This window comes from Podarcis melisellensis (genome assembly GCF_964234715.1).
Source record: "Podarcis melisellensis genome assembly, chromosome: 10".
In the NCBI taxonomy this organism is placed as follows: Eukaryota; Metazoa; Chordata; class Lepidosauria; order Squamata; family Lacertidae; genus Podarcis; species Podarcis melisellensis.
This window is the reverse complement of record NC_138542.1, coordinates 31,015,602-31,030,723: the sequence shown is the minus strand read 5'-3', so window position 1 is coordinate 31,030,723 and position 15,122 is coordinate 31,015,602. Positions and strand designations below refer to the sequence as shown.

The following is a 15,122-nucleotide window of genomic DNA, read 5'->3' as shown; positions in this document are numbered from 1 at the left end:
AAAAGAAGAAAAGAAACTTATGACAGTGAACGATTTCCACAATTGCCATCTGCCCATAATCAAGTGTGTAATTCTGTGCTCACTAAAGGAAATCCAGCTAATGTAAGCATCTTCTCTTTTGAGTCCTGTTCTCATGAAATAGGAATAAGCTTGCATACTTTTTTCAGACATAGAATGTGAACATTAGCACGCAGGGACAAAAGTATACCGTCTTTCCATCAAAGAAAAGTTATTGAAAACACTATGCTTGTGAATCTGGTTTTAGATCCTAGTCTGTCCATTAAAAACAGACTTAGGACCTTTCAAATTCGCACCCCTTTGAGTTCAAAAGGAAGCTTAGTGCATTTTCAGCTAGCCCTGATGCAAGGGGGAACCTAGGGTTGCCATATGTCCGGAATTTCTTGGACATTGCCAGGATTTGGCCGTTGGAAACAGTGTCAGTGTCCAGACTGGAATCAAATGTCCAGGAAAATCCAGACATAAGGCAACCCATGTCAGAAGTGTAGATTTTGTCGAATTTCCTTAAAAATAGCTCCAAAACTTCTCTCTTTTTTGAGATCTTGCAAAATAAAATAAAGAAGCTCAACAAATATGACAACCCTAGAGTTGTCTCTGTTTCACAGAACAGCTATATGAGGATCTCTCTTGCTGTTTTTACTCTGAAGAATTAACCTTGACGCTATACCAATTTTCCAAAGTCAGCTCAAAATAAAAGTTTATCTGAAGGTCACAAACAATGTATCAGGAAATGCCACCTGTTATTCAGGGATATCGCAGGAAATTTGTTCTTCCACCTTCTAAAGTGGACTGACAACTAGCATTATTTCATTATCCTAAACATTCTACGAACCTTCATAGCTATAAAAAGAGAAACGGAAAAAGCTGCTGTTAAAGCCTCTCTCTTGTAGAGTTGCAATGGCCATTAAGAGTTAACCATGAGAAGACCAATTGCATTTAGAAGACATACATGCTACATATACAGCTTTCAGCATTTGCATCTACAAATCACTCCTGAATCTTCTTCATGAGCAGTCCTTTACTGAAAGCTAGGTTTTTACCAGCCCATATTCTTCCATCTTATATAATTGTACAAGGTGAATGTCATAAATAAATACATAGTACTGGATCCCACTACACCCCAAATTTATTGAACCAGGATGCCACAGAAAGAAGTCTAGCCCTCTTCCATGTTCCGTAAGCAGGAAAGGTAAAAGGTAAAGGACCTATGGACGGTTAAGTCCAGTCGAAGGCAACTATGGGGTTGCAGCGCTCATCTCACTTTCAGGCCTAGGGAGCCGGCGTATGTCCACAGACAGCTTTCTGGGTCATGTGGCTTACATGATTAAACCGCTTCTGGTGCAACGGAACAGAGACCAGAGCGCACGGAAACACCCTTTAACTTCCTGCCACCTATTTATCTACTTGCACTGGCGTGCTTTCGAACTGCTAGGTAGGCAGAGGCCAGAAGAGAGCAACAGGAGCTCACCCCATTGTGCGGATTTGAACCTCCAACCTTCTGATCAGCAAGCCCAAGAGGCTCAGTGGTTTAGACCACAGCGCCACCCGCATCCCTAAGCAGAAAAGTATCTGCAGTAAGCAAGTGGGATCACATGAGTGTTCCAATTAGCATGGAACCATCAACAAAAGTCACCTTTGCTGGTGGAAGGGCCTGGATTTGACGGGTGATGATTTAACTGTGAATAGTTGTGGGTTGTTTTTTTAAAAGTTTATGACTGATTAAAGCTAATGACTGTGCTGAGAGATGTTCACGAAACACTAGCTCTTCTCGTCTCCCCCTCCATCACCCCCCATACACTACAATACAGCTGCTGGATAATTTCAACGTGTTTCGAAGCTGCTGTTCTTCCTTCCACTATGGCTCGGCTAGAAAGATCAATCTGCCTGACACCTTAGAATGCTCAGCCCAGCAGTCAAAAGTTCAAAAGGTAAGGAACACCTCTCACCATGAATAAACAGTGTGACTTGCATTCAAAAATAACCCTTTCAATTGCAATTAGCCTTCGGGAAACTGCCTGGGTTGGCAGCTCTTGTGCTTAGAAGTGACCCGGGTAAGTCAGAGAGTCCATAAAACAGTTTTTTTTTTGCCCCACTTTAATGCAGCCTTAAAAGCCCAAAGGAAAAACGAGCAGTGTTTAATATTTCAACATAGAATGTTTGATTTTTAAACATCCATGTGCTTTTTAATGATTGTTAAATCAATATTAACACAAAATGTAAACTGTTTTATAGTCTCTCTGTAGGACTCCCTGGTCGCTGCTTTCCCAAATGCAGTCCACTTTTGTTCGGGGAGCATCACAGGAAGAAATCAAGAAATTGCCATTAAAATTATGGGTGTGGAGTGTGTGGACACACATTATGCAAACATGCATTTTTATCGTAATAATACGCTCCTGCTCTTTGAGTGTGGCACGGTGTGGGCAGATTGAATGCGTAATCCTATTTGCATACATAATATTAAAAGGGTCTTTTGTATTTCCTGAATTTGTAACATTTATGTAAAGTACATCTGTCAGAGCTGCCTCCAGGTCCCAGCTCACAGAGGACCAACGCTAGCCGGTAGTAATGTACAAAAGTCTTTATTGAGGTTCAGTTTCCATTTACAAGCCGCAGCGTGCAGCCCTACGTCTAGACGCTAGATCGGCGAAGCCCTGTCTGAGTCTCCACCCCCTGTACACCAGTTTAAGACTCTAGCCTTACTCCACCTTTTCCGTTGCTCCTTTCTCCTCTGGGTCCTTCTGCCCCCCGGTGTCTCCTCCTTCCTGGACTCTTCTGACGCTGACCCCCCTGACTCCTGTCCCTCCTTTCGGCGGGCTTTAGGACCTGGCTCCCTATCCGGGCTACCCACTGTGCCGCTCGCCTGTACATTTGAACTTGGCGCGTGCGCCCAGCTTCCAACCTTCCTCTTGACCGTTTCCTCGCTCTCCGATGGAGGCGTGGCCAATCCTGACTCACCTCCTCCCGCTGGCGGTGAGCAGCCTGATCCCGATACCTGGGACTCCTCCCCCCTACTGCTCTTTGGTGGGGAAGCTGGTCCCGATTTCCAGCTGCTGCTCTCTGAGTCCCCTCTGGCCCCTTCTTCCTGGGGTGTCCCCCTTGCTCTGACCCTGGGAGCCCCTTTCTGTGAGTCTTCCGATTCGCTGGAAAGACTCAGAGACCTCGGACCACTGTCATCGCTTACGTTTCCTTCGGATTCTTCCCCCTCGCTCTCCGTTTCCTCCCTTTCCTGTGCCTCTGCTCCTGAACCCCTGACAACATCGTATTTAAATTCTGTTTTCTCCTCTTTCTCCACGTACACACATACAGTGGACTAGGACCATTGATCTAAGCTGAAATCCCACTCAGCAGTAAAGCCCACTGGGTGACTTTGGGCCAATCTCAATCTCTTAGCCTAAGGTACTTTTACAGAGTTGTTGTGAGAAGTCTGAAGGGAAGGTTTCACATACAATGCCTTGATCTCCTTAGAGAAAAGTCAGGATTTAGATAAGCAAACAGGAAGTGTGAGCTTTTTTAAAGGTACTTTAAAGGGTCTGAAATCCTTATTCTATGGTGGGCTAAGTGGCGAGAAGGATTCTGACCTGAGATGACAACAACAACAACAACAACTTTATTATTTATACCCTGCCCACCTAGCTGGGTTTTCCCAGCGACTCTGGGTAGCGTACAACATATCTAAAAACACAATTAAAACTTCAATCCTTAAAAACTTCTCTAAACAGGGCTGCCTTCCGATGTATTCTAAAAGTTTGTTAGTTGTTTATTTCCTTGACATCTGAAGGGAGGGCATTCCACAGGGTGGGTGCCACTACCGAGAAGGCCCTCTGCCTGGTTCCCTGTAACTTTGCTTCTCGCAGTGACGAAACAGTTTGGTTATGTGGCTTTCTTACAAACCACTCCTAATGACTTTCTCTGGTAATTTTCTAACAAATCAGGAATCTTCTGAGGATATCAGTTTACAGCCTGTGTCCAAGCACCTAATACTTGGTACAAGAAGTTCCATCCTACTTGGACTTTGGTTTTAATTAGGAAGGACTATGACAGTAGGATTTGGCATGACTTCCTTTTCAGGAGATATCTGAATGGCTAGATCCTGGAAGCTACTGCAAAAAAATTGTTAGATGCATGGGCCAGTGTGCGCATCTTCCTGCTGTGCAAGGACAGTTCTTGCTCATCTCCATGTGCCTTTCTATCTCACCCAACCCACATTTTCAGGTGTAAACCTGCACCAGATATACCTAATAGGAAGGATACAGGTGGAGTGTGGGTTGCCCCAACCAGCAGAATAAAGATGTCCATATAGGACAAGATCCAGCTGCAGTGGTGAGACTCACTGTTAATCTGTAGCATTAAACTGGGAAGTCCTGTAACTATCAGCCTTTTCTTAAGTAGACAGGAAATTCCCATTAAAGAAAACTTGGGAGGCAGTTCATAGTTGTGTCATAGCTGTCCATGCTTTGCAAACCTCCAAAGCATATCTCACAGGTGTTTCACAATAACATGGGTTTGAGTTTGCGTTTAAAGTGCTGGTTTTGGTTTATAAAGACCTAAATGACATGGTTATCAGAACCACTTCCTTCTCCTGTATGGAGTTGTTTAATCATCACCACTGGAGTTCCTAGTCTGAGTGTCCCTGGCTTTTCAGAAGTTATATATGTGGCTATCAGGATGCGGCTCTTTTGGCCAGGATCATCTTTGGAACACCTTCCCTAGGGAGGTCCACCTGGTTCCCATATGTCTTTTCTTCAGGCACCATGTTAGGACAGTTTTATTTTCCTGGGTAATAACACCGATGGTGACTAAATTTAATGCACCTAGTTTTCACTGCTGTCTGCCTAGCTTATATCCTATTATCACTGTTGTTTAAAATTGCTTTTTAAATAAATGTCTGTGAGCTCCCTTGAACAAATGGGAAAGATGGGATGTAAATATTTTGAATAATAAAGTAAGCAAGTAAGTGAATCTTCACTTAGGTTCCAAGGCAAATGAAAAATAATGCAACCTTTCGATAGTCAACCTTTGTAGAAAGAGCCCTTGGTGCTCAGTTATTTATAGGCCACTCAGATGGGATTGTTGCTAGAATAGATGTGTTATGTCTCATTCAAAAAGATAATGCCTATGTGTAAAAGTGATGGTTATCTGCTGGAGCCCTGGATATGACCAAAATATTAGGGTTGTGAATGTTAGGCAACAATATGCAAGTCCATGCTGATTTTTCAGTCCAAATAAATGTGCTCAATATCATACTTTTTTAAACACACATTTTTTTGGGGGGGAGGGGTTTATGAAGTGATATACATTAATGGGAATTACTTCCAAGCAGAGTAAAGGTAAAGATAAAAGATAAAAGACCCCTGCACGATTACGTCCAGTCAAAGGCGACTATGGGGTTGCAGTGCTCATCTTGCTTCTAGGCTAAGGGAGCCAATGTTTGTCCACAGACAGCTTTCCAGGTCATGTGGCCAGCATCACGAAACAGCTTCTTGCGCAACGGAACACCATGATGGAAGCCAGAGCACAAGGAAACGCTGTTTACCTTCCCGTCGCAGCGATACCTATTTATCTACTTGCACTGGTATGCTTTTGAACTGCTAGGTTGTCAGGAGCTGGGACTGAGCAACGGGAGCTCACCCTGTTGTGAAGATTCGAACCGCCGACGGCAGAGCCCTTTTGCTTCCCATGCCCAAAAGCATGGAGGTGGGCATGGAGTGCCTGCAGCAGTCAGCTCCTTCTCCTCCTCCTGCGAAGGGAAAGGAGGGTCAAAGCGGCCTCCCACCACAAGAGGAGGTGGAGGAGTAAACATTGAGCCATATGGCCACCACACCTGGCTCTGCCCCAGCCCCTCCTGACGTCGCGACATCATGCATGTGACATTGCTCCCCTCAATCACCTTTGCAAGCTGGCTCCTCTATTTCCAGGTAGGTGAGATTAGGATTGATTGGACAGTATCTGCTCAGAATACCAAACATCCTGCTCTAGCCATCGGTTTCTTGTCTGCCACAAAGCTTTGTTTGAACAGAGTGAGTAGTTGCAAGGTGGATCTGAGAGCTTCTACTCTAGGAGCTAAAGACATTCTATGTTCTTCCCTTCCTTCCTCCCATCTAATATCAGGCTATTCCACTTACTTGACCAGGGATACCGTGTCCCTCCCCTCAACCCAGTTCCTCTTTAACTAAAGCTTCACTCTTCAGCCCACATAGCAATTCTGTCTGCTCACATAGATTTCCCTCCCTTTCTTCCTTGGATGTAGGAGCAGCCAGGGAGGAGGCAGGGGGAGGCGGTATCCTACTAACATTTCCAAGTATATGGTTTGAGTGCTTTAAATGCCATGGAAGATTATTGTCACATGTCCCAACCCACAGCATATCTGTTGACACAGTATCACCTTTCATAAATTGCTAGATATCATTTCCTCATTGGCATCAGCCTAAACACAGGAATTACTGCAGCACACAGCCCTTCCACACTTAATGGAATAAATAATCTCTATGTCTTATTTCTAAAGGATTTCTAGTTATTTTGCCTCCATAGCCTCCTCCTTAATATCCACGTACTTTCTGAAGCCAAAACTTTAGCAGTCTTTTTTTTTTTAAGTTGGAAAGGCAAGGTAGAAATTAAATGAAAATTAAGCAAAATAATATGAATAAATACATAAATAATGTTAGCACAGTTGATCTTTAAAGTATTAAAACAAGTGTACATTTGGAAACACTTAATTCTTTTAGAATAATTTTGTGCAGATTAAAATTATTAAGTTGTATAAATTTAATCAAAGTGACTATTGGCAGAGCAGACAGATGGGAATTTCCTCAGGAATCCCATCGAGCTTTTTGGGAACTTAACAACTGCTGAAACCAAGTGAAAGCCATTGATGGAAAGTAGGGTTGTGCAATAAATCGCCATATTGTTGAATCGTGATAAGTGTTTCAACAAGGCAATGTACCAGTGAACATGGAAAATTGACAGCTTCCCTGGGGGTAGCTCAGCTGAATGGACACTTTGCAGATTCTTTGCAGGCATCAGCTCACCTCCTTTGTTTGTTCTCTCACTCCTCCCTCCCTCAACAGCCCTCACACAAACCAGCAAACTATTTAAGCTTAACTCAGGGATAGGCAACCTAAGGCCCGGGGGCCAATGCGGCCCAATTACCTTCTAAATCGGGCCTGCGGACAGTCCAGGAATCAGCGTGTTTTTACATGAGTAGAATATGTCCTTTTATTTAAAATGCATCTCTGGGTTATTTGTGGGGCATAGGAATTTGTTCATTATTATTTTTTCAAAATATAGTCCAGCCCATCACATGGTCTGAGGGACGGCTGGAAAAGGTTGCTGACCCCTGGCTTAACTGGTATCTTTCTCACTGTCTTTCCCTGCTTTGTTACCCCTTCCCCTCATCCAGAAATATAGAGAGGGGGTGGTTGTAGCCAATTTACAGGTAACCCCTTGCAAGCACACAAACCAACTCTTTAAGCCTAACCTCCTGCTTTCGCCCCAAAGCGCTCAGCTAATTAGGCAGAGCCTGCTAACAATATAGGAGGAACCTTCCCCCCCCCCGGCTAGACAAGGGGGAAGAATTTTTATTTTCATTTTCTGGTGGTGTTTATGTTGTTGGTTCCCCCTAAATAGTTTCCCTCCATAATTAAAAAGGAAAGTTTTAAAAATTTCTTTAAAGGAGACTAAGTCTTTGCTTGCTTGCTTTTCCTCCCTCTGATAAAAAGGGAGAAATTGGTGGCATGGGGGCTTTTGGGGGGGCCTTCTGTAGGAAGGGAGAAGATTTAGTTGGCTGCCTTATGCTGAAATGGGAGGTTGGATACTATGTGAGAATGATGGGGAGGGTGTTTTTCCGTAATAAAGGTAAAGGTAAAGGTACCCCTGCCCGTACGGGCCAGTCTTGACAGACTCTGGGGTTGTGCGCCCATCTCACTCAAGAGGCCAGGGGCCAGCGCTGTCCGGAGACACTTCCGGGTCACGTGGCCAGCGTAACATCGCTGCTCTGGCGAGCCAGAGCCGCACACGGAAACACCGTTTACCTTCCCGCTGGTAAGTGGTCCCTATTTATCTACTTGCACCCGGAGGTGCTTTCGAACTGCTAGGTTGGCAGGTGCTGGGACCGAGCAGCGGGAGCGCACCCCGCTGCAGGGATTCGAACCGCCGACCTTTCGATCGGCAAGTCCTAGGTGCTGAGGCTTTAACCCACAGCGCCACCTGCGTCCCCGTTTTTCCGTAATAAGTGCAAGCAAATGCGTGTCTACTCACAAGCATAACCTACTGAATTCAATGAGGCTTACTCCCAGGAAAGTAGAAGTAAGTTTAGTTGAACTCAGTGGGGCTTAGGCATGCATAGATTCCACTTAGACCTCTGAGTGGGGAAGCAGATGCAACTTGACTAGTAAATCACTTAAACTAAGTTGAAAATATATTATATGGACGTTTATTTAACATTGTTACTCAGTGCTTTTTTCTTTTAAAAATGTCTAGGGGTACCCTCATTTTCCTACTCATATTGAAATACTGCCTCTCAAGGAGGCCAAACTTAGATTCACAAAATGTTGAGGGGTATGCGTACACCTGCATCCCCCCATAAAAAATCGCTGTTGTTACTAAATCTACTACTTTCTTATGTTGTAAGGCCCTCCACCGCTGCATGGAGCCTCGTCAAGGCCCTCCGCTGCTGTGGGAAGGTACGGCGGGACCCTCTGGCACCACGGAGAGGCCTGGCAAGGCCCTCTGCCACCGCAGATATATATTGTGATATATCAAGATGCAGTGGTACCTTTTGTTACGAACTTAATTCATTCCGGAGGTCCGTTCTTAACCCGAAACCGTACTTAACCTTAGGTACCACTTTAGCTAATAGGGCCTCCTGCTGCCACCGCACAATTTCTGTTCTCATCCTGAAGTAAAGTTCTCAACCCAAGGTACTACTTCTGGGTTAACAGAGTTTGTAACCTGAAGCGTTTGTAACCCGAGGTACCACTGTACTGTGATATTTAGCTGGTGATATATTGTGATGTTGAAAACCAGGTAATCACCCAGCCTTAATGGATAGAAACATGTGCCTTTTTGAGGAACAGGTATAAAGTTGCTCAGGTCTGGGTACTGGAATTGTTTGAGTACTTTTCAGTGACCCATACCCCTACAATTTGGTACATGGTTTAAGGCATTCGAAATCTGGAAAAAGTTAACATTTTTATAACTCCTCCTCAAAATGTACCTATACGCTGTTCAGCCAAAGGTACATCCAGAACCCTCGGAGAGCTGAAATATGGCATGAAACCCCTATTACTAGGAGCTAGGCAAGGAAGGCATTTTTAAAAGACTCACCATATTGTGAATTATTGATTGACTCCAACAATACCAGAGTATTTATAAATTATATTTATTTATAATAATACTTTATTATAAGATCTAAGAGAGGTGCCTTGAACTTTTTATTTAAAAGTAGACAAAATATTTCAAAAAAAGAGAGGTCCAATATATTGACCAAATTAATTTGGATATAAATTCCTTGACCCTTGTTGGTGATACAAGGTTGGTAGTGTGAATTTTCTGCATATCCTGTGAGCTTTTGAATTAATATTTTAAATCCGATGACTGAAACGACTAGCCTTCCAATCCTGGCTACTGATCAGCAGCCAGGCCATGTTTAAGGCCTTGTTGTTAACATATGGCAACTTGGGACCAGGTTACTTGAAAGACACGTATAGACCTGCAAGGTCACTTAGTTCAGGGGTCAGCAACCTTTTTCAGCCATGGGTAGGTCCACTGTCCCTCAGACCTTGTGGGGGTCCAGACTATATTTTGAAAAAAATAATAATGGTCCAGATTTAAAAGGTGATTGGGCCGCATCTGGCCCCCGGGCCTTAGGTTGCCTACCCCTGACTTAGTTCCTATGGGGAAATTCTACTCACGGCATTGCACGCTACAGAATTTCACAGCCCAGTGACCTGAAAATAGACATTTTCTGATGTTGTGCCTGTTTTGTCGGAAACCCTTGCCTTTACCACACAGGAAGCAGCAACCAACAGTTGCTTTGGGTAGCTTGTGACGACTATATTTTTGCCCAGGCTTTCCTTGGCTCATAAGATTGGACCCTGCTTCGTTTTTTAAATACTAAGTGGTTTAGAAATGTTTTCAAATAAATATATGCAATTCCACAAAATCCCAACATGATACTGATGTTTTATCTGAAAGTCTAGGTTAACGATACTGATCTCAGATTTGCTGTACATTTGCTTACAGCTCCCAAAATGTGGCAGAGCAGTCAAATAGAAGAAGACAGCTGCTCTGTCAATTTCTTAATAGTATGGAAGAGTATGGAATATGTTTTTCGAAACTGACCCACTATAGGAGATTGGCTAACGGACAACAGATGAATAAGTTTATTGAAAAACCAACTTCATTTGCAGAGTTGTAGAACAATACTTGACCATGCATTTTCTTTCATCTATTATGTTTCTTGTTGCAGTTTCTTTTTGATCTTACATTTATGACATAAAATAAACAAACTTCACTTTAATAAACTTTGAAAGAACATCCACTGAAAACTTTAAAAAAGAAATGGAAGGAAATAACAGGAAGTATGTGGCATTAAATATTTACTGCAAACACAATGTATTATACAGTTTGTTCAGTCTGGTTGTGTACTTTTCGAAGTGCTTTATTTATTGTTTATGACTACTTTTATGTTGTAAGCTGCCTTGCACATAGTTGTAACTATGGAAAGGTGACATACAAATAAAATGATGTCTTATATATCTTAAATATAATCATTATAAAGGGATTATAACTGGTTCCTTATAGAATATCAGCTTGGGACCAGTTCACATGATGGATCACCTCACCCCATATGTGTCAATTTGACCACTTAGATTTGTGGAACAGGTACTTTTACAAGCACCGCATAATGTTCATTCTTTTCTTGGAAGAAATGGATTCTTTCGTGTGGCGGTAACTGCACTTTAGAACTCCCCGCCCATTGATAATTAGGTATAAACCTTCACTATATAATGTTTTTTCCCCGTAGTGATGTATGGAAGTGAGAGCTGGACCATAAAGAAGGCTGATCGCCAAAGAATTGATGCTTTTGAATTATGGTGCTGGAGGAGACTCTTGAGAGTCCCTGGACTGCAAGAAGATCAAATGCATCCATTCTTAAGGAAATTAGCTCTGAGTGCTCACTGGAAGGACAGATGCTGAAGCTGAGGCTCCAATACTTTGGCCACCTCAAAGACCCTGTAAAAGACCCTGATGTTGGGGAAGATGGAGGGCACAAGAAGAAGGGGACGACAGAGGACGAGATGGCTGGACAGTGTTCTCAAAGCTACAAACATGAGTCTGACCAAACTGCAGGAGGCAGTGGAAGACAGGAGTGCCTGGCGTGCTCTGGTCCATGGGGTCACGAAGAGTCGGACACGCCTAAACGACTAAACAACAACAAATATATTGTTTTCGGCACTAGCTAAAAACATTTTTGTTCCAGAAAGTCTACCAACGCATGCAATTTTAGTGTGTGATTTTAATAAGTATGTGTTTTAAATTACTGGTTTATTTTACATTTTAATGAATTTTTTAATGTTTGTTTTTTTATTGGTGTTGTAATCAATATTTTAGATGGTCTACTGTAAACTGCTTAGAGGTCTTTTATTCCAGTAAGCTCCATTAAAAAAACTGGTAAATAAAAAATATCAAATATAATATATCCTTTACCATACAATCTATGCATGTTTGCTCAGCAGTAATTACTCCCTAGGAACTTGGATAAAATTACAGCCTTGGGCTATAATCCTATTAAACTCAGAGGGACTAACTTCTGAGTAGACTTGTATAGGATTATGATAGTCTCATAAGCATTTTATTGGGATATCCAATATATTGACCATGCAGAAATGAAGGAACACCAAGCAAAAATCGGTGGTCACTTCTAAATGGTGTTCAGCTGACATCTCTATTGATTCAGATATTGGTTCGTCTAGCTCGGTATGGTTTACACTGACTGGTAGAAGCCCTCCGGGGGTTTTGTTAGGTGTCTTTCCCAAGCAGGAGATACCAGGGACTGAATTGGGTGCCTTATGCATGCGAACTTCACCCCTGAGTTACGGCCTCTCTAACGGACATTCTCATTACATATGGTGAAGTTAGGGGTCTTCAGCAGGTGTAAGGTTTCACTCTATTTCCTTGTTGATAGAAGGCCTTGGTGATTAAGTAACTGATGGCTAGTGACAACTGAATTAGTGCTCCTTACCTGAGCTACAGTATACAGTGATACCTCGGGTTACATACGCTTCAGATTACATACGCTTCAGGTTACAGACTCCGCTAACCCAGAAATAGTACCTCAGGTTAAGAACCTTGCTTCAGGATGAGAACAGAATTTGTGCTCCGGTGGCGCGGCGGCAGCAGGAGGCCCCATTAGCTAAAGTGGTCTTCAGGTTAAGTACAGTTTCAGGTTAAGAACGGACCTCCGGAACGAATTAAGTACTTAACCCGAGGTACCACTGTAGTTGTATTTAAAGTTATGGGTTGTCTTCTCTGCTTTTCCTTATGGCTTTCAGATTTCACAATCCCAAGTACTTAGGTACTTGCAGTTTTTGTGATTTTTAAAATAATTTTTAGTTCTTTCCTCTGTTATTTTAAAATACTTTTAAAATCAAGAAACCCCAGTCCTTACGATCTCTGAAGTTCTATTTGCACATGTTATGTGATGAGGGTTTGACTGGATATGCATGCTTGTAATCTAAGGCTCAAATGGTATAATTGATATTTAGTGGCTCACATCAGTGTACATGTGTGCAGTAATGGTATTTTAAATTTGATTTCTTTATTTTTGAAGGGAAAAAATATTATGGCAAAATCCGCTCCCTCCCCCATACGCGTAGCAAATATGCATAGAAAATTTCGGTTCTGCACAATACAGCCTTGTTTAAAATTCCCCCCTCACTCCCCCAGTTTCACAGGCAACGCTTACTTATTATGAGGCTTTAAAATTTAAAAAGCCAGAGGACTTGACAAATTATATATATATATATATATATATATATATATATATATATATATATATATATAAAACAAAAAACACAATTTCCCATACAAAAAGACATAAAGACTTTTATCGGAAACATTACATATGAATTTGGAAACCAATGCTAACCTCACATTTATCAGTATGAGCTTATCGTACTTTTAACACAGCAAGAAAAGAATAAACAACTTTCATACACATAAAGCCCGAGGGCAGAGGCTGTCTGATCACTGACATTTGTAAGCCATGCTGGGAGACTTTTTCCAACAGAAGGATAAAAATGCTTTAAATGAAAGAATGAATAAAACCAGCAAATAAATAAAAAATGCTGCAGCAATACACCGAGGGACAAAGCAGAACTAGCACCTTCACTCTACAACAACACAAGACAGTAATAAAAGATGGCACAATAACAACTGCACTACGACCACAATCTGTATTATTAGGAATCGTTTAAGAAACGAGCAAACCCTGTATTTTCCTAGGAAAGGGCAATTCCCCCGCCCTCCCCACAATGGCTTGGAATGATGATGGCTTGGAAATAAAAGCCACTTCCTCCAAAGACAGGAAGTGGTCCATTTATATTCCATCCCGCTAAAGCCCTTCGCAGTGTGCTTCCTTTCCTCTCCCTTAGCCACAGCTGAACCGTGTCTGCTGCCCTGACCAATGAAGGTCAAACTTCAATAGAGAGCAGCTCTATATGGTCTGTTTCTGTGCCTCCTTTTCAAGACCAAGTATTAGTGAAATTGAGAGAGAGGAAGAGAACTTTCTTGTGCCCAAGGACCTCACAATCTAAATTAGAACAGCAGGGGGAGAGGCAAGGAAGGATGAAGGAACTGCAAATGGGATTGATGGCACGTGAATATCGTCATCAGACTCTGTGCTGGAATTGGCTAAGGATCCTGTTCTTAGAGGAGAAGTAGTTGCTGCTGCAGGGAAGGGATTAAAATAAGAAGCACAACACATAATTTCCATGTATATGGCCCCATGTTAAATCCTTAGTAGTACTATTTATAAACGGCCTCGGCCCAGTATACCTGAAGGAGCGTCTCCACCCCCATCGTTCTGCCCGGACGCTGAGGTCCAGCGCTGAGGGCCTTCTGGCGGTTCCCTCATTGCGAGAAGCAAAGCTACAGGGAACCAGGCAGAGGGCCTTTTCGGTAGTGGCGCCCGCCCTGTGGAACGCCCTCCCATCAGATGTCAAAACAATAAACAACTACCTGACATTCAGAAGACATCTTAAGGCAGCCCTGTTCAGGGAAGTTTTTAATGTATTATATTTTAGTGTTTTCTGGTTTCTATGGAAGCCGCCCAGAGTGGCTGGGGAAACCCAACCAGATGGGCGGGGTACAAATAAATTATTATTATTATTATTATTATTATTATTATTATTATTATTATTATTATTAGAAACCTGCTGCAAAACCTCCTCCCAGTGGCCACTGCTGATCAGGTAGAAAAGGCTCAACTAGATGGACAAATGTTTTGATTTGATATATACAGTTGCTTCCCGCGCTGAGGGTAGATTGTTCACATAATGTTTGCACCAGTCAGTGAGATTGTCTGGCAGCTGGGAACTATCATAAACTGTGTGGCTCTTTTTAAATCACATGAGAATCACCACCCGAATTGGATACGTGGATCTAACCTGGGAATAACTTTCTTGCAACCTCCTTCTGCGCATTTTCAGCAAAAGTGCCACCAAGAGAGAGGTGGCCTCTATCGCTGCTAACATCGAGCCATTTCAAGATTTATAGGTTCAGGCTAACACCTTGCATCTGGAAGCCCCTGAAGTCAGTACAAATTATAATCTGCTCCATATGGGGGAAATTGCTAAGTACAAAACCAGGCATATCCTATGCAAAGTGAATTTTCCAAATGGACAGTAAGTCCCGAGCACCCTGGAAGAATGTACTCTGGAGGTGACAATGCCATGAGCAACTCCATCTAGCAATTTCTATCAAGGAATGCACTTCTTGTTCCTTCCTGCCAAACAGCCCCATTGCCAAGATATGTAAAAAAAGTAATAAATAACCTTGTCTTCTCTTAAAATTCTGCCCTCTCTCGTCTTCATTTTATCTACTCC

The 15,122-nt window shown here is 42.6% G+C and overlaps 1 protein-coding gene across 2 annotated transcripts in view; it reads right to left on the bottom strand.

The window, feature by feature from the left end:
* HMGA2 (high mobility group AT-hook 2) overlaps positions 1-15,122 on the bottom strand; it is a 131,704-nt gene that overhangs the window by 35,224 nt on the left and 81,358 nt on the right. The window lies entirely within an intron of this gene.